The 20,633-nt window shown below is 40.5% G+C and overlaps 1 protein-coding gene across 3 annotated transcripts in view; it reads left to right on the top strand.

Annotated features, from left to right (window-relative positions):
• The window catches only part of PLCB1 (phospholipase C beta 1), a 405,394-nt gene that overhangs the window by 346,640 nt on the left and 38,121 nt on the right, over positions 1–20,633 (top strand). The window lies entirely within an intron of this gene.

The following is a 20,633-nucleotide window of genomic DNA, read 5'->3' as shown; positions in this document are numbered from 1 at the left end:
GAGTGTTTTCATAATATTAGTGCTTAGTATTCAACATTGCTTGCTGGCTTTCCTCTCGTTGATTTTGTGCGCTGCATCTACACATAATTCAGTTTTCCATCCTTAAGATTGCGGGCTGACTCTTGCTCCAAGTGAAGCTGGTGGTAGTTTTGCCATTGACTTCAGTAGAGGAGGTTCAGAGTCCTCCACTTGTACACGATTTTCCTGTGGGAAGACCTGGGTAACAATATAATCAGACTTGTTTTCAGCAGAGTTCATATCCGAGAATGATTCTTCACAGCCCATTGTGTCATGTCTGCTTTCATTTTCTCTGCACTCGCTCAAATGTGTGTTACAGGCTTCACTTTTCATTCCTTGTCTGTGTTCACAGTCCTAATGTTTCCGTGCTTGTATTACAGCTTCAGTTCTAGCATTGGGTGTCAGCTAATCAGTCTTGTCATGGCATTTCTGTGAAATATCCAGAGAATAAATTAGCCTGCGGTATGAATAGCTGGAAGTTTACAATAGCTTGGGAAAACAAAAATGTTTGCATTTCTGATTTTCTACTCATCTTTTTTAAAACCGTGTCTGTAAATAAGCTGGAAATTTTTGATGTCGTGGGCATCTGGGTGTAAAGACTATACTTATGGTTTATATTTGGTGTTGTAGGATCTGAGCTTCTCAGGCATGTGAGCTAAAAGGACTGGAATTGAAATGCTGGAATTCTGTATTTCAAAGAATACTCTGTCCTGGCCGCTGCCCACGTGCCCAGCGTGGCAGTAACCACCCTCTCCTGAGAAAACCCTCTGCACTAATGTGCCTCATAAGGCCTGGCTGCATTTTAGGGTTATTTTCCCTTTCCCACATACTGAAATGGGCAGACTTGGCTGAATTTATGGTGGTATGTGCCTCTTGCTGGCATGGGAGGATTTAGACAAAACATAATTACTCATTTTATTAAGTCTCTTTTTATGTTTTGCTTCATGTTCATATTTCATATCCATATTTGCTTCCTTAGTGACAGGCCATATGATATAAAATGGATCAAATGAATTCCCCACTGAGAAGAACCGATGTATTTTATGCAAACAGCAGCCTTTCTAGGGGCAGCTTTTTAACAGGCCAGTCTCTCATGCTTCAGTATTCCAACGCCCACTAAAATTTATGCTAGCTGTGTTAAAATGGTTTTCTGGCAGTATGAACTCAACCCCTAAACAAAGAGTTTAATGTATTAAGAGGGAAGGAATTTTTAGTGTTTTTACCAATAGTTCTTTGGAGACAGATTTGCCATCATCAATCACTGTCATTAGGTGTTTATTACTGATTCACTGCTCGTTGTGCTGTGACTTTGTGCACCAAGCTCTGGCATAGCCGGGAAGAATACAGTTTCACAAAGCGTTGCCAATAGGCTGCCACACCAGTGAGGCTTTTGGGTTTGGGGGTTTTGTTGGTTGGTTGGTTGGTTTGATTTGGGTTTTTTAAGTATGAGTTTGCAGCTTTGTTTGTTGCAGTATGTGTGGGTCACCAGAGGAAAATTTCCTTTAGAGTGCTGATATTTTAGACAACAGCTTTTAGAAACTGCACAAGCTACATGCAAATTAGTTCTCTGTACTGGAAGCAGAGGGCTTGCTTTTCATTTAAAATACTATATATTGAGATAGAAGTACTTAACTCACAACTGATTTGCACCCTTAAACTCTGCCTCTCCCTTATAGTTATAATTTCTTGTAAACGTTTGCATGTGAGACTGTTTTGCAGCTTTCGTTTGCAGGGCTATTGTGTAACAAAAAGCTTTCTCACAAAAGAGTTGGGGAGTTCCTGAGCTGATACTGTTGGGCAAAAGATTGGAAATAGTTTGTCAGCTTCTTGTGGTCCTGCTGAAATCAGAATAGGTGCTGGCTTTAGTGGGCCCAAAACGTGTAAGTATTGAGGATATCATTATGGCTAACAAATCTATAATGCTCTAGAAGCTAGAAATCGAATATTATCATCAAATCTGTGTGTGTGCATATGGAAACAAGCCAACCACTCCCACAGACATGTTTGAAAAAGAAGACTGTCGCCTAATTAAGAAGTCCAATACTGACTATAGGTCAAAAACTCGCCATTTGAGTGAAAGCACAGTGGAAATGAAGTTCAAATGCTCACCTGCCACTGGCTTTTTCCTAGCAGCATCATTTTTTTCTTTTCTCTCCTTTTTTTTCTTACCTTATCTACTGGCAGCTTTATTATCAGCAACAACTTGTATTTCTTTTCTCCCTCATTCTAATTCTTTGTTCTCCCTCTCTTAGTCATTGATACGTGTTAAGCTTGTCCTGTCCTTATCTGCTTCCCCTTGGGCATCTCTTCTGTGCCCTGGAGGCTGCTGTAAAAACACAGCTCTTTACACCACAGTCCTGAATTCTGTACATCAGAGGATCGTGTGATTTTAGGTTCTCCACTCCAGCCTGTGTCTGGCTCTTGTTATCTCAGCACAGACGAGTGCATTGAGGATGGACATGGTCATTGCATCTTAATTTCTCTGTCCTTGACAGCCTGTGCGTCAAATTAAACATGTGCACTTCCTTCTCCCCACCCTTGCCTCCAATTTCATTGTAATTACAAAAATCAATACACATGAGACATGACAAGGAATTAATTATTTTTTCTGAGAATCGCCTCGGTTACAGTAAATAGACCCAAGCTTCCTCTAATTGAAATCAATGAGACTTTTGTTATTCATGCTCATGGGTCAGAGTAACACTTAAATCTCAATGAAACAGCCGAGAGTCCTGTGCTCTTGCAGTCAGCTCCTGCTCCCAGCCGAGTTAACTGGACTCCTTTCGCTCCAAGTGGACCTTATTCTTCCAGCCCCAGCTGTCAAGGAAGATGTAACTCATGTGCTTCTTCATTTCGTAGCCCGTGTTCATGTTTCTGCTCACAAATACTCTACTGTTCATAATCTCAGCTTGGCCAAGGCCTTGCCAGATGGTGTGGCCTCCTGCGGAAAGGTGGAAGATGGCATTTTTCAGGGTGAGGCTTTATCTGTGGGAAAAGGGGCGCCAAGAGATGAGCGAACTTTCCTCTAAGTTTTGCATCTCTCTAGTCTTTCACGTGAATGAAGAGAATACAGCCTTGAGGTATAAAATTATTTTCTCCCTCAAAAAGTAAAGTGAAACAATTTTTAAGATTATCAATCAGCTCTTGATAACGGAAAATAAAAGCATCTGATGCATTCTAACTTACAAAGAACACAGATCTATTATCTTGCAGTTGGACATGTGTTATTAATTGTACTGATGGGAGTCGACTCTTCAACATCCAGTCAATAATTAATCATAACTGAAAAAATTATAGGGACATAAAATGATACATATTCAAGTTACAGAACGAGTTAACAAGATGATGATCATTGACGGCAGTCAGCCTCTCTTAACTCTAGTGTCGTCTTCCCATGCCATAGGGCTGGAAGGGACCTCCAAGGTCTCTCTTCTCCGAGCTCACTGTTTTTAGAGACCATCCCATCTCACATAAGCCTGTTAATGAAACAGCGCTGGACAATGGCTCCTTTCTTCTGAGTGCTATTTAAATAACAATTTTTGAAAACCCAGTGAATAGTTTCATAGATTTCTGACTGATGCCTTCTGATTTCTGAGAGTATCCGAAAATACATCGATCTTTGTGAAAGTTACAGCTTGTCGTGGGTGCTTCAGGTAAAACTTTGTGATCATTTTCATGCAGATAATATTGAGTTAAATGGAGCTGTTACTGACAATAGGGTCAGCAGAATCACTGCTCTAACTTTAGAAAGAAGTCAAATACGGCAAATGTATTTTACAGCACTGTTAAGCTTGGTTTCAGAGCTCAGAGCCACCCTATTAGCTCATCGGGAAGAGAGCAGCTCTTAGGAACTTTGATGACTATTCCAGTGTCCTTTCAGCTCGCTGCATAATTCACAATAACAATGCACTGTCCACCACAATCCCTTTTTTATCCTTTACACCCCTGTAGGAAGCCAAGCTGTGTTTTGGGCTAGCTGCACTTAATTCAAACCCGTCTAAATGCATTCCAGTTCAGCCGCAGGCGACTAGTCAAAAATTTCAGGGAAAGAGTTCGGAGAAAAGGGTTATTTTAGTTTACTGAGTTTCATGGGACTTTGCATTGCATGGGGGAAAGTTGCCCTCTTAAAGTAGTATTCAGACTCACTGCAAAATGATGTGAAAACAAAGAGTTGATAGCCACTGTAATATTTGAAAACTTCTCCTTTTATTTTCTCCCTGTTGAGGTAAAAAATATTTCTTCTTTTAGTTCATTCAATTTAAACATTTCTAAAGTTTAAAAAGAAATTTCTCTTGTATCTGTGGCTGTGAAGCTAAAATGACTTATGGCAATATCTGCCAAAAAAACAGAGAATCAAGAGGATTGAAATAATTCACTGTTTGTTTCACCGTTCAGCTTTGGGTTTTGGTGCTTGTATATTTGTCAGACGGGAATAATAAAATGCTTCTCTACTTCATTAAATGGGCAACAGCATGGAGAGATGAATGGAATTTTCTTAGCCTCAGTGAACAACAAATATTTAAACCGAATATTTAAAAATAAAAAATATTCTAGACTGAGGTTTCCAAATCTTTCTGTGGCTTGATCTGGCGTCTTCCCACTTCCGGAGCAGGGCGTGCGTTTCAATTGAAGGATGCAGTTTGGATGGACTGTTCACTCGAGGAGCTTGGCACTTTGCTCAGCACCTCTCAGCATCAGGTCCTAAGTGACAATCAGCCTAATTATCTAATAATCTCTGAGTAGCTTAAGCCCTGATGTTTCTTTAAATGTTTGATTAGTGCAATTGCTAAGGAGTCCCTGGTTGCAGAGTATTTTTTCGGGAACTCTAGGTTGTCTCTTTTTTTCTGTTTCTCCCAATGGATAAACACTGCAGAATGCACTTTCAGCCTGTAAATTGAGTAGTAAGTAACTTCACTTTGCTCGTTAAAATGAAATAGACTGACCTTTATCCTATGCCAGTTTTATACCAATAAAACTGCCTTAAGCTCTGTGATGTGACTAACTCATCACTAGGCCTGAGATCAAAGGACTTCAGTCCAAATAACAGGATGCTTGAAAGATTATTTTCAATTAAGAGCTTACTTGCTTGCTTGTTTACATTTTTTCTTCACAAATTCACATTTTGAATGATTGCAAAATAAATATTAGTGTGAGAAGCGGATATCAGGTCACAAAAGATAGATCTAACAATTCGAGGTGATATTTATTGTGTTAATTAAATACCTCCCAGTGTTGATGTTGCACATAAATGTATGTCTTGGGAACACCATCTTTCAAATGACCAGCATCACATCTCCAGTGTGACAAGCAAAATGCTTTTAAAATTTATGTTAATGAATTCTGATGTCATTTCCTTTAAATAAAGATGTCACAAACTCTTTGTAGGAAGAATGTAAACATAAGGAAATAATTTTCATGAACAGGACATGAGGGAAAATGTGAGTAATTTAGATTGGAGTTCATGGATAGAGTGTGATAGTTTTCTCATATGGATCATTCTACTGGAAACTGGAGGATGTTGGGCTTGCTCTGGAGTTGCAAAAAGATGGAAAATAAATCATTTAAAAGGGCAAACTTATTTTCAGTTTGCGCTAGTGTAAATCAAAAGGACCATTGTGAAGCTAGCAGAGTCACTGGTGATTTAAACTGATCTGAGCGAAGGCAAGAGTATGGTCCATAACGGAGGTCGTGTGGCAGACATTTGATTTGTGAGGGTTAGTGAGATTTGCCTGGAGAACATGCTAGTGAAGGGGTTTTTTAAGAAAAGCCATCTCAGAATCCAGCTGCCATCTGGTTGGGGAGTAAGGCACAAATGTGAGAATTCTTACTGAAAGAAGAACACCCTTTTTATTTTTTCTAATATGCACAAATGCATCTCAGATAAGCACACGGATCATGTCTCTGCCAACTATGGCGAATTATTTAATTAGCCTTCCTGATACCTATAGGGAAGATGAAATCCAAAATGGAGCTCAGATTCTTCTGTGTTCCCAGCCCAACACTGGGAGGGGTCCCCACTGCTCAGAAACTCCCACTTTGCTGGAGAGACAGCAAAGGAAAATCTATGTATACAAATTCAGAGGCAGCATCCCCCGGATTCCTCCTTCTCCTCAGCAGAAAGCACGGCTGCACCCAAAACAGTCTGGTCTTAGGACAGTGCAGAGGTGCCTGTTTGAGAGACATCTTTCAGCTTTTGGAGACACATCCAGCTTTGCATCAACAGCCACAGCAGCACAGGGCAATGTATGGCATCCATACTGCTCCTCCAGGGCAAGCCGCGTGCCTTTACCACCGTCGTGGGCTTCTGTAATATCATGGAGGTGTTGGATGCGAGAGCAGATTAGCCCAACTGGGTATGAATAATAAGCTATAAATGTGTCATTATGCAGATAAAAATGTGCATGTCCCCGATTCATAACAGGCTGCTGCAATGATCATCCATCAAAATGACAGAACAGGCCGTGTTTCCTTGCAGTTGTTTCAGAGCACAGTCACCGTGTGCAAACAAACCCACTCGTTAAAAGCAAGAAAATTACTTGGAGTTGTACAGTAACAGATTTTACGGCGGGGCACTGTTACTCTAATTCTCTTACATGGTTAATTTGAGTTAGAAAGCAATTCAATTAAGGGGAAGAAAATGAAGTTATAAATTGCCATAAAAATGATCAGCTGTGTAATAAACACCAAAACGTAAAAATTATCCTTTCTCCCTTTGTAACATAAATTACTGAAGTAGACCGAACTTCTGATTTTAATGTTTATGAATAGTTAATCCTTCTCAAAACAAGTGAACTTCCTATGCAGAGAACTGTGGAGTTTTTTACCATAGACTGAAGAGAAAACTGGGAAAAGGATGTGAAAAATGAATATAGAGCTTCTTTCTGCAAGGTCAAGTTCAGGATGATGACGTGGTAGAGAGAGCACATTGTCTTTGCAGAAGATGCTCCTCTGTGTACCACAGGTGGGTAAGGATGACGAGAATACGTCCACCTGGAGTGAATAGGGTAACGTTAAAAGGTCCCTTATCTGTACTCTGTAGCCTCTCAAAGCGCTTTCATCTGCACTGTCCAGTTCTCTGCTCAAGTGTACAACATCTGCTTGGGTTAAAGCAAAGTGCCAGGTGTCACTCGGTGACCCGCACCCCTGTGACCCAGCCCTGCGCTTGCTTTGATTCAGCGTTTATTGCTTCCTGCAGCAAAAACTTCCCAAAGTGCAGACAAGTGGCCAGCAAGGTAGCAAGTGCCTGTGGAAAAATGAGCACAAAGCTAACTGGGCTGTTAACAGTATTATCTCCGAAGAAAAATACAACTGACAATGATGTGGAAAAGTTGAAGAGGCCAGGGACTGCAAACGATTTGCGTCAGGATGTTTAGTTTGGGCTGTGCAATATTTAAACCTGATGAGGGAAGTCCCTGCTAGGAAAACAATTGTGATTCTGCAAAGGCAAGTGCTCTGCATGCTAAATCCAAGTGAGTGACAGATCACCGACAAGCTGCTGACTCCCTCGCCTGTTCATGAGCTAGAATAGTGCGCTATAAAAATACATTGTAAAACATAAGCTAAATTGTGCATAGTGTGTGTTCATATATATAGTATATATAAATTGCATGGTTGCACACATACATTTCAAATACAGTGCTTTATCTAGCATCTTATACATGTGTTCATCGCTCTCAGTCAGATTGAGCTAGAATTGCTGCAAAGGCAGAACCACATGCTCCTATACAACAGCAGCAATGGATTTGTTAATTATCAGAGCTTCAGTGCAACATGACGAATGACAGGAGATTCAGTTTGACGCAGCTAATGGAAAAATGTTAGAAGAAATATTAGTGCTTAGTATGTAAACTCATTAGAGAGATGTTTTAAAATGCATGAAATGGGGAAAGAAATATGTTCCTTAATGAACAGAGAAGTCACTGGTCCTACGAAGATTGTATAATAGAAGATGAACAGCTTTGTATATGCAGGTTGTTTGTTAAGATAGTGGTTGTGTCTTTGTGTAGAATCAGTGTGTAAAGCAGAGCCATTAATGAAAATAATACATGTTAGGGATGCAGGTTGCTTTTATTTGTACACTCATAACAAGATGAGCACTGACTTTATCTTATTTACTGTGAGACACTTCAGGACAATAAAAATACTAGCAGAAAGGGTAACAGAAATAATTTATGTGAGAATTTCAAAAGTATACCTGGATTAAAAAGTACATTCAGATTCACGAAGAAAATCCTAATTCTGGTGGCGAGGGGGTTATTTCTTTTTAGAAACAACAAAAAAAATTCTGCAAGAAGAAAACATTGTCATTTTGAGATGCGGTATCTTTCCCAGCAGTTCAAGAGTACTAAGCTTGGTAGGGGAAGAAACCGTGTCTATCCAGAACAGAAAGTGCCCTCCCATCTGTGGTGAGGGGGAAACCGGCATCTCGGCCGCGTTTGAGCGGCTGCTTCCCCTGCTTACATGGGTGCAGCTTTCCAGGGTCTGGCAGCCCTCCGGATAGCAGAATGGCTGGGGGAAAGAGATTCCCTGGAAGGATGACTTTTCATTACATTTCTCCTGTGACTCATTTCCAACAAATCAGCATTTTCTGACAGTAGTTGCACATAATTGCAGTAGTTGCATAATACAGTAGTTGTGGGTGATGGTAGTTCATAGGTTTGACTGTAGTGACTCAGTAATTATTCAGCCGTTGCTTGGAAGGAGGTTCTTGCCAAGAGATTGTGGAGTGTGACTAAGCACATAAACTACAGCTATGTACCTGTAAACTATCTCTTTAATGAAGTCCTGAGGATTTGTAAGCTTTGTGTGGACTAAGTAGATCTGTCTAATCCAGATATAGAGCCCGGCTCAAGGATGGTCAAGGCAAAGTTTTAAACTCTTGTAATACTGACTTTTCCAAGTGAATGGTGGGTCAAGAGATCATTTGTAGGAAAATGTCATTATGGTGATGGACGTTCACAATATTTACTTGTTTTTCTCCCCCCCTAAAAAACTTAAAGAAAAATCAGTGTTTTTGTTCATCGGATAGAAAATTTTCCTTTTCAAACCTACCGAGTACGAGGCAGGAAATCTCACTCTTGGTTCATTCTGTCCACTTTGCAGCTCTCCGGGTTGGCTTCTAGTTTATAGAAATGAATGAAGACTTAATTTACTAAATAGAGAAGGGTTATCAGGCATACCATACCCTACTCATAATGGTAGGAAGTGTTTTCTCACTCTGTGTTTGGTTTGGGGGTTTTTTTCCTTATTTTTTCTTTATTTCTTGACTTTGACACTCTGTCAGTTTTATTCGTTCTCCTACTCAGCCTTGTCCATCATGCAGTGAGATTCTTTTCATAGTATGTCATTTCTTTCTCATACTCTTTCCTTAGAGTTTCTTCCTGTACTCTTTCCTCTCTCTTCCTCTTTGCCATCACTTGCTGCTATGAAATTGCAAGGAGTATGTACAAGTACTTGTAGGAATAGTGTTTCGTTCAGATTAAAAGACATGTTTGAAGAAGTGTGAAGGGAAGAGATGTTAAAGAGCTGATGTGACATGGGCTGCGTGTCTGTGAACTTGACTGTGTATGTGGAACACGTTCCAAAGTCTTTTGGATCAGGTGAAAGATATGATACACAAGTTCTAAAGATGTATGAAAAAAACAATCATTTGTATCACCCTAAAACTGGTGTAATAGGAAGAGTAATATTTAAAGTGAAAGCAATGAAAAGAGTTTCCACTGGAACTAGAAGACAACTGAAAAGAAATGTGATATTGGGCTTAAAGAATTTAGATTCAAGACTGAGAACTAGCGAAGACTTCAGGGAGAAAATGGGAAATATAGATGAAAGGATCTTTACTGAAGATTCTTGGCTCATCCTCAATTATTACAATTTTCATCCAGTCAGACACAGCAAAAAGTGCAATGGAATCACATCTATCCAAGGGGCAATCTTGAGTTCTGTGCTCGTAAGTCTGTGAGCTATAAGCCCTATGGGCTTTATTCTGACAACCAGCTTAATGATTCCAAGTTTATGGAACAGCGTGCGAGCCATATGCTGCTGCAATTTGTGTGTGCTGCTGGTGATGTCAACCGCTGGACTTCCACTGAAAGCGTTCTGGGATAGTAACCGTGGGGTGGTGAGGAAATGGGCAATTACAGCCTTGCTTTGGAGATCAAGGCCAAGGACTGATAGTGGATTAGACGTGGATTGCTTAGCACTTGTGGTAATTGCTGTCCCTGGGGTGGAGATGAGTGGCAGGTTCTGTGTAAGGAGAGGGGCTGCTGGAGCAGCAGAGGATGCTGGGCAGCGCTGCGCTCAGTGCACTGTGCCTGTCAAGCTAATAAGAGAAACTACCCATAATTTGTCAGTTCTTCTGGTTTCCCTGTTGTGTTCAACCTGCTTTGTCAAGTTTTGCATGCATCGTTTGACATTTCAAATGCTGGAGCAAATGTAAAGGAAACTATTAGTTAACTACAAATGTATTTCTAGAGTCTAAGAACAAGTACATTCTATTTGGCTCTGTGGCCCAGCAGAGTGGAAATAGATTTTTTTTTTGGTAAATAACATAGTCCCTCCCCTCCAGAACATGCGTCCAATACATCTAGAAGTTGAATTTGCAAAATAGTGTCACGCATGCCCATATAATTTCCCTCACTCTCCTTCTTTCTCTCGTTAAATACTCCGGTTGCAGAGGAACAGCACTAACTCCACAGACACCGAGCTCCCTAATCTGAATTACCCCATGGCAGAGGGATTGGGCTGTTTTCCTGCTGCACAGAAGAGGATCGAGTCTGGTTAGGTAGAGCACAGGTTGAATATCCTGAACACTGAATTACTGATAAAGGGCTTGTAGCGTGGACATCCCTCCTTTCCTCGGGAACAGCCCACAGACCGTCACCATTACTGGGCTTTGGTTTGAAAGGGCCAGACAGACACAAAGTTTTGAGGGTAAGAACTGAATGTTGTTGAATACAAAATGAGAACATTTTTAGCTTGTCTTTTCAGCAGGAATAAATCCTTCCCTTTATGTTTGGGTTTTTTTTCCTCTTTGGGTCCTGATCAGCTATTCACAGTCTTATTCATTGTTTAGTTTCCAGTAATATTCAACATTTCCTTTGATTTCTTTCCATCCTTTCTTAATGCAAAGGTGACTGCTGACAAGCAATTATACACCAGTTTTAGTGAAACAAACGCCCTTGATTTATAAATCAAGGGAGCCTATGAAACCTTGCCTAGCAACAGAAACAGACCTCAATTAAGATGAGATAAAACCAGGAAAGCTAATTTCTGTGATACGGGAATATTAACCACTCTCTTTTTGCAAAACATGCCCTGCAAATATGTATCATAGAACAAACAAAATGCTTATAGTAATGTACAGATATCCTATAGCAGAATACAACAGTAATATTTTATAATGCATCTGATAGGAGCTGCACTGAGATTCGCATCTTCAAAGACCTGGGAACACAGAGGTATTAACATAACTGTAGGTAGCCTACATATAATATAAACCTATATAAATTCCTCCTGAGTGATGTTTTGGTTGAAGTAAATTGTGTTCCAGCCCCTGAGGTACCGAAAGGGCCCCTGGGTTTGTGATCTGAGATTGTGATTCCTGATCTGCTACAGGAGATTAATAAATGAAGGTTTGCTCGTGATTCAGGCTCTTACCTGTAGCCTCACTAACCCCCTCCCAGCCTGTGTGAAATTTAATCTAAGGGAAATTATAAGGAAATTTGACATGGAGTAGCTATAGTCCATTTGTTTACATTGATGTATCTATGTGTATCTCTAATAGTAAATATTTGATTATGTATACATATGCACGCTCACTAGATATATTAAGGACATGCATATGCTATGTTTGTAGAGATTAGCTTGATAGAGACATTTTGGATGCATCAAGTTACAGTTGTTCACAGCCTTGCAGCATGTGAAATTAATTATTATAAAATTATTTTAGTGATTTTAAAACTGGCATGATCACCTTTCTGTTAATTACAGCCTGATTCAACCCCCAGGTTTTTTTCTGCCCTGTGAATTGCATGCTTAATATTCTACTTCTCTCCTGGAAAGATAATAAAGGGGGAAATAATTTTCTCCACCCAGTGGGAACCTTCCTTGGCAGCAAAAGCAGCAAAATGGCATGAGGAGCGGGACCTCGGGCAACGAGCTGATGGGAGTTAAAGGTGAAATGCCCCCTTGTTGTGGTTTATCAACCCAGGAGAAGGCGGCACACGGCACTGAACATCAGCGTGTGCTTTTTGCAGCGTAGGGAAGAGCCTGAGCGTGTCCAGGGGAGCAGCTCATCAGGACCCAGAGCACCCATCTCCTTCCTTTCACCCCGTAGAAAACGGAATAGTAACCTCCTAGCTCCAGTGCCTAAGTCAGACAACACAAATTACCATCAGCCCCGCTTATCTGTATAAAACTGCCCTAATGCTCCTGAATTATATTAGGGATTTGTTAGGTTAAGCACATTTGAGATTATGAGGTGTTTAGATAATAAGGGGTATATAAATGCAAATTAGATGGTAAATATAGGAGAAAGTAATGAAAAGAAGGTTTCACTGAGAATTAGCTGCTGGATAAATTCTCTTTTCAGCAATCTCTATGTAAACTGCAGTGACTGTTCACAGCAAGGAGTCTTTGCAGTGCAAAGTACCTGTTTCTGAATGTTGTCACACAGAAAGAGCTGAAAAATATTTATATCTTCATCCCAAAGATTAGCACATTGTGAATAATGGCAGATTGCAAACTAGTGAGATGGATTGGCAGGGGAGAAGACAAGTCAAGCATCAGAATGTTATCATCCATTCATTATGTGCATGACTTCCCAATTAACGTGCTAAATCAGTACCTCTAGAGCTACATAAACCATAGCTCCCAACATGGGCTTCTCGTGTGTGTATTTTGTCACTCCAGTTTATTGTGAATGCCTGGTTTCACAGCTTGCAAATAAATGTTCTCCTCCTTCCGATCACTTTCCTTTCCCATTTTTCTGATTGGAAATGGTATTTTTCGTTTCCTTTCCTGTTTGTTAATCTGCCATTGCTGCTTCCTGGGATTGTCTCAATGCTCTGACCTCCCTCCCTGCTGCTGGTATGGGAGACAGGGAAGGCTCTTCCACCGAGAACTTCTTGTAACAAAGTTCACATTAATAGTGACAGCTTCATGGTTTGACATTCTTTAATATGTTGATACTCAGAGTAATGAAACACATTTTCTGTTTCTACATTATTTTTCGCTGCTGTATTCTGATAGTCCATTTTTATTCATCTAGACAAGATGTATTGGACTTCTTAGTGCTCTAATTCTGTAATTACTGTATATCCACCATAACTTGCTTATTAATATAGTTGTATAAGTACATTTGCAGACTAACTGAGATCCTTCAGTGATTCAGACCTTTTTCTTTGGTTTTTATCTTTTGCTGAAGGGCTGTGTCTTAGCATTTTTAATCTTCTTTGCACAGAAAGTACAAAAGCTGCGTAATGATCACCTTGACTGCTAATGCTGCTGTCGTCAGTGCTCGTCTGGTTAGTCCCTTCCCAAGCCTGTTCCAGTCCGATTCATCCGTAGATTGTTGTATCATTAAAAAATCATGTTACTTTCTAGCTCACAAAAATAGGGAAAATTGTTGCATTTAGAGTTGATAACACATTGTGAAAAAATTCTTGCCGCATCTTATGTTGGTTTGTTGAGGTTATTGTCTGCCTTGCTTGCAGAGTTACTCACTGTGTAGAGAGCACTTACTAATGTCCCCTCTGCGGTGACTTGCTGATTGTTTTCCTGGTGGTAAATGGCTTTGCACAGCTTCCACTGAAAACAAGCTTCTCCAGTAAGTTTCATGATGGCTTTTCAGGTCAAGGCTTCTGTTTCTTCTTCAGATATCTGTGCAGAGTTATTGTCTGATGCATAAGCCTGTGACAACATGCAATATTAATAACAGTTTGTAGAATTATAAGTGTTATGTGAATAGCGCCAAGTTGGCCTTCAGTTTTATATGAAAAGCTGCCCTCAGAGCATTAATTGATCCCATTTCATCTATTGCCTTACTAGATTTGTATTTCCCTGAGGAAGTATCTTGGTTAGGATCATCTGTACAATTCTATATTGTGTGCAATATATTCTTATTGTGACATATGAGCCATGAATTACCCTTATTTAATACTCCAGTTTCCCCTGTTAGGAGTTTCCTATCAGCAGACACAGCGTCCTCACTGTTCCTCAGCTGTCCCTCTCAGTCCTCTGCAGCTATTAATGCTCCTCCTGCTTCAGCCTGTCACTCACTCTCGAGTCTTTCATATGTAAAACTTCACATAATTTCTGTAAAGCGTACGTACAGGCTGCAGTACAGGCTCATTAGTTACTCCAAGTGTGGCTCTCGAGACAGCAGCAATCCAGGGAGACCCCCACAGCACAGACCTGCTGCTCTGTCAGGCTTCGTTGTGGCTCCGGAGGAAAGAAAACAATATCTGCCAGCAGTTACATTCTATATTTCTTACTCATTTCACATAATAGCTTTTAAAAATGTTATCAATACTTAGCATCTACAATCTTAGTTATGGGTGGTTTTAATATGCAGTTAGATGCAGGCTTTTGAGGCGTTCTTTGTCTCATGAACATGTTAATTTGTAAAGAAAAGATGGGTTACAAACTTCATTTAAATACCTCTTAACCAACTTCAATGCACCATTTAATCATGTGTGCTGTGCTTCCCTCTGTTTGGTGCAGAATATGGTATTGAGTGACACACCAAAATGTTGTCTTTGACCTCCCTAGGACTCCTTAATTCCACTGAAATTGCTTACTTTTTGTTGTTGACGGTTTTATTTTTTGTTATTGTAATCCACCAGTGAAAAAACAAGGTTTCAGTTCCTTGGGGGTGACATTTGGGGATTATTTCATTTATGGCATTAATCCATAGTAATGTTGCATGTTAATATCTGGGATCAGTTTGTGGCCTGAATAGAAAGTGACCCTTTTTGGGAGCTGCCAGCTGAACAAAGCGAGCAGGATGTGGTGGGTTCCCTCTGTCCTTGTTTCACCTGCTCTGTAGACATTGCCCATGTATTTTCTTCAGGAATGTTGTGTCCCTGGCGTGTGCTTTCTCAGGACGCTCGGTCGGAGGCACCAGCCGGTCCCAGTGCAGCAGCGGCGCTCAGCGCTGCTCTTCATCCACCTCTGTCCCATTCGCAGAGCTCCAAGCAGCCTGAGCTTCCCCTGCATCTCAGCCCATCAGATGATCTGCTGCCAAAAGGCAGGCTTTCCCACTTTCCACTTTTTCCTTGTTCTTCCCCAATTTGTACTTTTTTCATTGCCAAACTCCCTTGGCAACTCCAGATAATGTGTGGTTGAACAGTCTTCCTCTGCTGTTGCAAAAGACAGGCCCTGGTAAATGGTTTGCATTTGCCTCTGTCACGATTTAGCAGTAGAAAAATTCATGTGGTTTTCAGGGTGTTCTTGACTCTAGTGCATGGTAATGTTTGCTGTCCAGGAGACTCGTCTGTGCAGGCAATACGAGCTTCTCAAATAATGGTAGTAGGGACTTCACATGAGGTGCCCACAGGACAAGTAATGTGAATAATGAAAAGCTGCTCGAATGAGATAACTTGGATAAACAGCTCTTAAGGGGCAACATTTTCTCCCTTTTTTATTTTTAAATTTTTACATGGAATAGGGGATTGCTGGCTTTTTATTTCCTTGGAGATGGAAGTTGTTGTTATTTTACTATAAATTACTGATTAAGAACAATAACTTGTTCTTAAGGCAGACATTTATGTGGTATCTTGTCTTTTGAATACATCAAACTTTCATATTTATTGTTTTAGGCTCGTATACTTTAAAACAACCAAGGCATCAAATCAAGGTGTTGTGGGTTGGTTTTTTTCAATAGTTGCTTAGTTGGGCTTATTTAGACTGACTATTTGATTTCTTAACACCATATACTTAAGAGCCTGGTGTATAATTCGCCATGTAGATCATTACGTGGGCAGAAGATTACATATAACACTTCATTTTCCAAATGAATTGATCATAGCATACAGACCTTTAGAGCTGCTAAACAGAGAAAGCTAGAATTATAAATACAAATGCCATCTCTGAAGTACTTCAGTGAGTTATGCCCTTTGGAAAATGTTATCTATAATAACATCCAGGTGTCCACATGTAGTGTTATATCCCATGTATCTTGCCAGATGTTGAATATTCACCCTTTTTATAGTTTCAGATTCATCTGCTACCATAAACAGCAGGCAACTGTGGGCTGTAATCATTCCATTCTGCATTTCTAAAAGGTTTTATTTAATTTAATTAAGTAGCTGAAATAATGCTGTCCTCTTTGCTCCTTGGTATTTTTGTTTTTTTGGGATTTTTTGTCCTCCTTCTTTATCAGGGTGTGGATAGAGATCAGTGTCTTTGAAGAAAATTCTTGTTGCTTAGCTTGGTTTTCTGTACCAGTTATTCTTTCAGCATCCTTTCTTGAAAATAATGACTATTACATCGTTAGAGACAGATTAAGTTACAGCATAAAGGTAATATTTCACTTCCTCGTGGTTTTTTTGGGTCTCAGTCTCCACACATACATGGAAGTGTAGTGTGTTCTGCCCACCATTAGTTAAAAAGAGTACTGTTACCCTGGGAATATTTTATCTCTTTCACCTTTTTCTACTTTTGTGGGGATTTGTGCAATGAGATGAATAACAATTCAAGAAATAAGTGGGATGCTCTAATTGCATTTCGTCAGTTTTCAAGAGTTTTATCTTTTCACATTCCTGCACTGATGTAATTTAGTTCAATTAAATGATGAGTCTTAAAGTTCTAAAAATGTTTTATGAATTAAAGGGACCATGATATAATGCAACTGAAGAATACTTCAAGGGCAATAGGTGCAAAAGTGGAGCTAAGGCTCATCTCGCCTGAATTTAGATATCTACAAGAAACCTGTGTGCCTGTGCAAGTCCTCAGGTCCTTCGAGACAAAGAAATGGTGCTAGGAAGCAATTCACTTCACCCATTTTATTGCCTGCTCTGCAAGAAGATTGCCATAAAACTTGTAGAGATTCCAGTAGGATCTATGACATTTATTTTGATTAAAAATTATATTGAGCTTGTGGGTTTTAAATGGTGTCAGCAAAACCAGCTCCAACCTCACTGATTAAGGAGACAGGCATTACATTTCTTAAGCAAAGGCTGAATTGCGATTAACTCCTCTGACAGGTGTGAAACATCCTTGATGTCTGTGAAAACAAATACGGGATGTCCTCAGAAAGACCGTATGTAATTTTTGTCGTATTTCAAGTACCAGGGAACAACTTCACAGGCAGTGGAGAGACACAACGAGGGGACCCTTAAAGTAGTGCTTCTGACATTAAAATCTTACGTAGGTGAAAATACATAGTAGACAGACCACATTTTTTAATTTTAGAATTTATTCTGTTACCACTTTGGAGGGAGGAAAAAAATCTGTGCTTTCCAGTCTGTGGTGATCTTTCCCACTTGCCTTCATCCTTTGCTATCCTGTCGTTTTAGAGGATTTTTTGTAGGCTCACAGAACTATACTTTTCTCCCAGCGAGTGCTTTTGATTGTGTCCTTGTTCTGCTTTCAGCCATTTCCAAATTGGGAACTGTTTGAAATTCCTATTTCTTGGCTATGGGACTTTGGGCACTTTGGTTTACTCTTTGTTATAACCCTAAAAGCACATCTAAACTTGTGGTCAAGAGTGCAGTTGTGAAAAGAGCTGGCATCAGGCTTGATGGCTTTGAAGCACTTCATCAATTGAGTTAATAATTGGTGAACAGCTCTGTTTAGCTCCAGGGTGATTAACAGGGTGGTGCCACGGAGGATTTGGCCAAGCAGAGGTCTGAGATACCTTTTTTGGGGTGTTTTTGTTCCTATGGCTTAATTGTGGCACTTTAAAGAACTCCCCAGTGCACCATGATGGAAACACAGTTTCTCTTGGTCTTAGGCCAGTATTATACTAAGTGATCACTTCTAAAGACATCTGTTGTAGCCACTGCCTAGAAAAAAGGAGTTCAGCTGTAATAGATTGGTTGTGTACACTTTCAACAAAAAATTAAATATTTATACTTCCTAATTTATGCTGTGTGCTCTGTTCCTTAAATAAAGAGCTATCCTGATTATGATCCATCTAGCTCTTCCAAAAGAGCAAAACAGAGCACTGACCCTAACAAAACTGTTCAATTGTATTACTATTCCTAGAGTACCCCAGTTTTATACTATTTGAGACATTTGTCCCTTTTGATTGCGTACTGATTGTCTCAAACCACAGCTGAGTGATAAAGCTAATGATATTGTCTAACGTGCTCTGCGCCTCTGAGAGTGTGATTAAAATATAATGTCTTATGCCCACCAAGTAACCTCACATTATCATTGCTGTCTTTATTCTGAACCCAAGTACAGCAGAACGTAGCACAGACAGACAACCAGAACTCCAGTTTTGAACCATAGATGCAGGTGGGGTTGTAAGAATAAAAGGTTTTGTCTGCATCAGGTCTACAGCAAACAGTCACCCAGAGCTTTGTTAAAGATCATTAGAAAGACTTCAAGTCTGCTACTTTCGTTTTGCCATTATTTCTTACAAATCACTGGGACAAAATTGAAACATCTTGAAATAATGATTCCACTCTATTACGTTCAATAAATTTTTATCTAACCTACTTCCTTTGTTTTCTCCATGATTAAAATTTAAATGTTCCATAACGACAACATTTGAAATGAATATAAGGAGTGTGTATCTGCTGGGGAAACACGACAGAGAGACTAATCTTTTTCCTCTGTGTTCTCTAAACCAAGGCACCACACCAACAGACGTTTTATGCACTAGTGATAACTGGAGTGAGGGAATCACAGAATCACAGAGTGTCAGGGACTGGAAGAGACCTCGAAAGCTCATCCAGTCCAATCCCACTGCCAGAGCAGGAACATCCAGATGAGGTTACACAGGAAGGTGTCCAGGTGGGGTTTGAATGTCTCCAAAGTAGGAGACTTGGCAGCCTGTTCAAGGCTCTGTTACCCTCACTGAGAAGAAGTTTCTTCTCAAATTTAAGTGGAACCTCTTATGTTCCAGTTTGAACCATTACCCCTTGTCCTACCATTGGTTTTCACCGAGAAGAGCCTGGCTCCATCCTCCTGACACTCACCCTTTATATATCTGTAAACATTAATGAGGTCACCCCTCAGTCTCCTCTTCTCCAGGTTCAAGAGCCCCAGCTCCCTCAGTCTTTCCTCACACGGGAGATGCTCCACTCCCTTCAGCATCTTAGTTGCCCTGCGCTGGACTCTCTCCAGCAGTTCCCTGACCTTCCAGAACTGGACACAATATTCCAGATGTGGTCTCACCAGGGCAGAGTAGAGGGGAGGGAGAACCTCTTTTAACCTAGTAACCACTCCAATTCTAATCCACCCCAGGAAGCCATTGGCCTTCCTGGCCACAAGGGCACAGTGCTGGCTCATGGTCATAATTGGAATATTTGAGCTTTACTCATAATTCCTTCCCATGTTGCAGGATTTCTGTTCCACGGTGCTGGGCACGTGTCTGTGAGCCCCTCACTGCCGCATCTTGTCAACAGGTGGCACAACCCCCCAAAAGCTGTCCCACCGCCCCTGGCTGGTTACAGATGTTGCTGCTGTTCCCTGTAAATGTGTCAGTATAGTCCATATAGAAATGTTAAGCTACAGTGCACACAAAGCGGTTGCAAACTGCTGTTTGCAGGATCCAAAGAGTGAGCAAGTATGATTTTTTTTTTACTAAATTTATCTGTTTCCTTGAAGGCAGACTTGCCAAAAGAAACCCTGTTTCTTCAAAGTATTGTTAACATGACCATAACAACTTGTGTTTTCTCTGAAAGATAATTCATTTTTAAGTTGAGCCAAGGAGAAAAAAATCAGTGGACTTGACAACAAAAGAAGTATCGGGGAAGTTCTAATGAAGCATCTCTGTTTGCTTTGTTCTCATTTAAGGAGCCTCTCTTCAATTGTGTTTGGGTTTTTTGCCTGAAAACTGGAGGCTGTACCAAGAGCAAACAATTTCCAAGCACAGCACAGCGTCTCAGACACCTTTTCCTCTTTCCCACACAACAGCAAATTAAACAGACACTTTGCCTCCTCCACAGACTTTTAAGTCAAAAAATAATCAGAGCCAACAACGGAGGAGGATGCTCTCTGCTAAGCAGCCCAGAGAGAGACCTGGCTCAAGTCACTTAGTCTGAGCTTTCACTGCACAGCCCTAATGGACATCAGATGCTTGAAGTTTTAATCAGATGCAGTAAAGTGTTATCCACGCAGTATCATCAGATTTGGTGTCCAGCAAAACAGAAAAATAATAAAGTATGCTTATCAATAGCACTGTTGTTATAGGAAGGCCAGGTCATCTCCTGGTTCTTTGTGCAGGTCTCTGACTCTGCAAAGCTGTGGGAGCTTTGCTGTGGGTTGAGCGCAATACGCAACCTTAAATTTATAATAGGGTCCCTGTCTAGAACAGGCTTTCTGCTTTGCATTTGGTGCCTCTAAGTGAAGACATTCTGGATAAAAAGATTCATGCAGAACAGAAGCTGTGGAATCAGGTCCACCAGATGGACACAGTGTCAGGATCTAGACCTGCGCCA

This window comes from Columba livia, chromosome 3 (assembly GCF_036013475.1).
Source record: "Columba livia isolate bColLiv1 breed racing homer chromosome 3, bColLiv1.pat.W.v2, whole genome shotgun sequence".
NCBI classification, from domain to species: domain Eukaryota; kingdom Metazoa; phylum Chordata; class Aves; order Columbiformes; family Columbidae; genus Columba; species Columba livia.
Note: the sequence above shows the minus strand (reverse complement) of the source record. Positions and strands in the feature narration are given on the sequence as shown.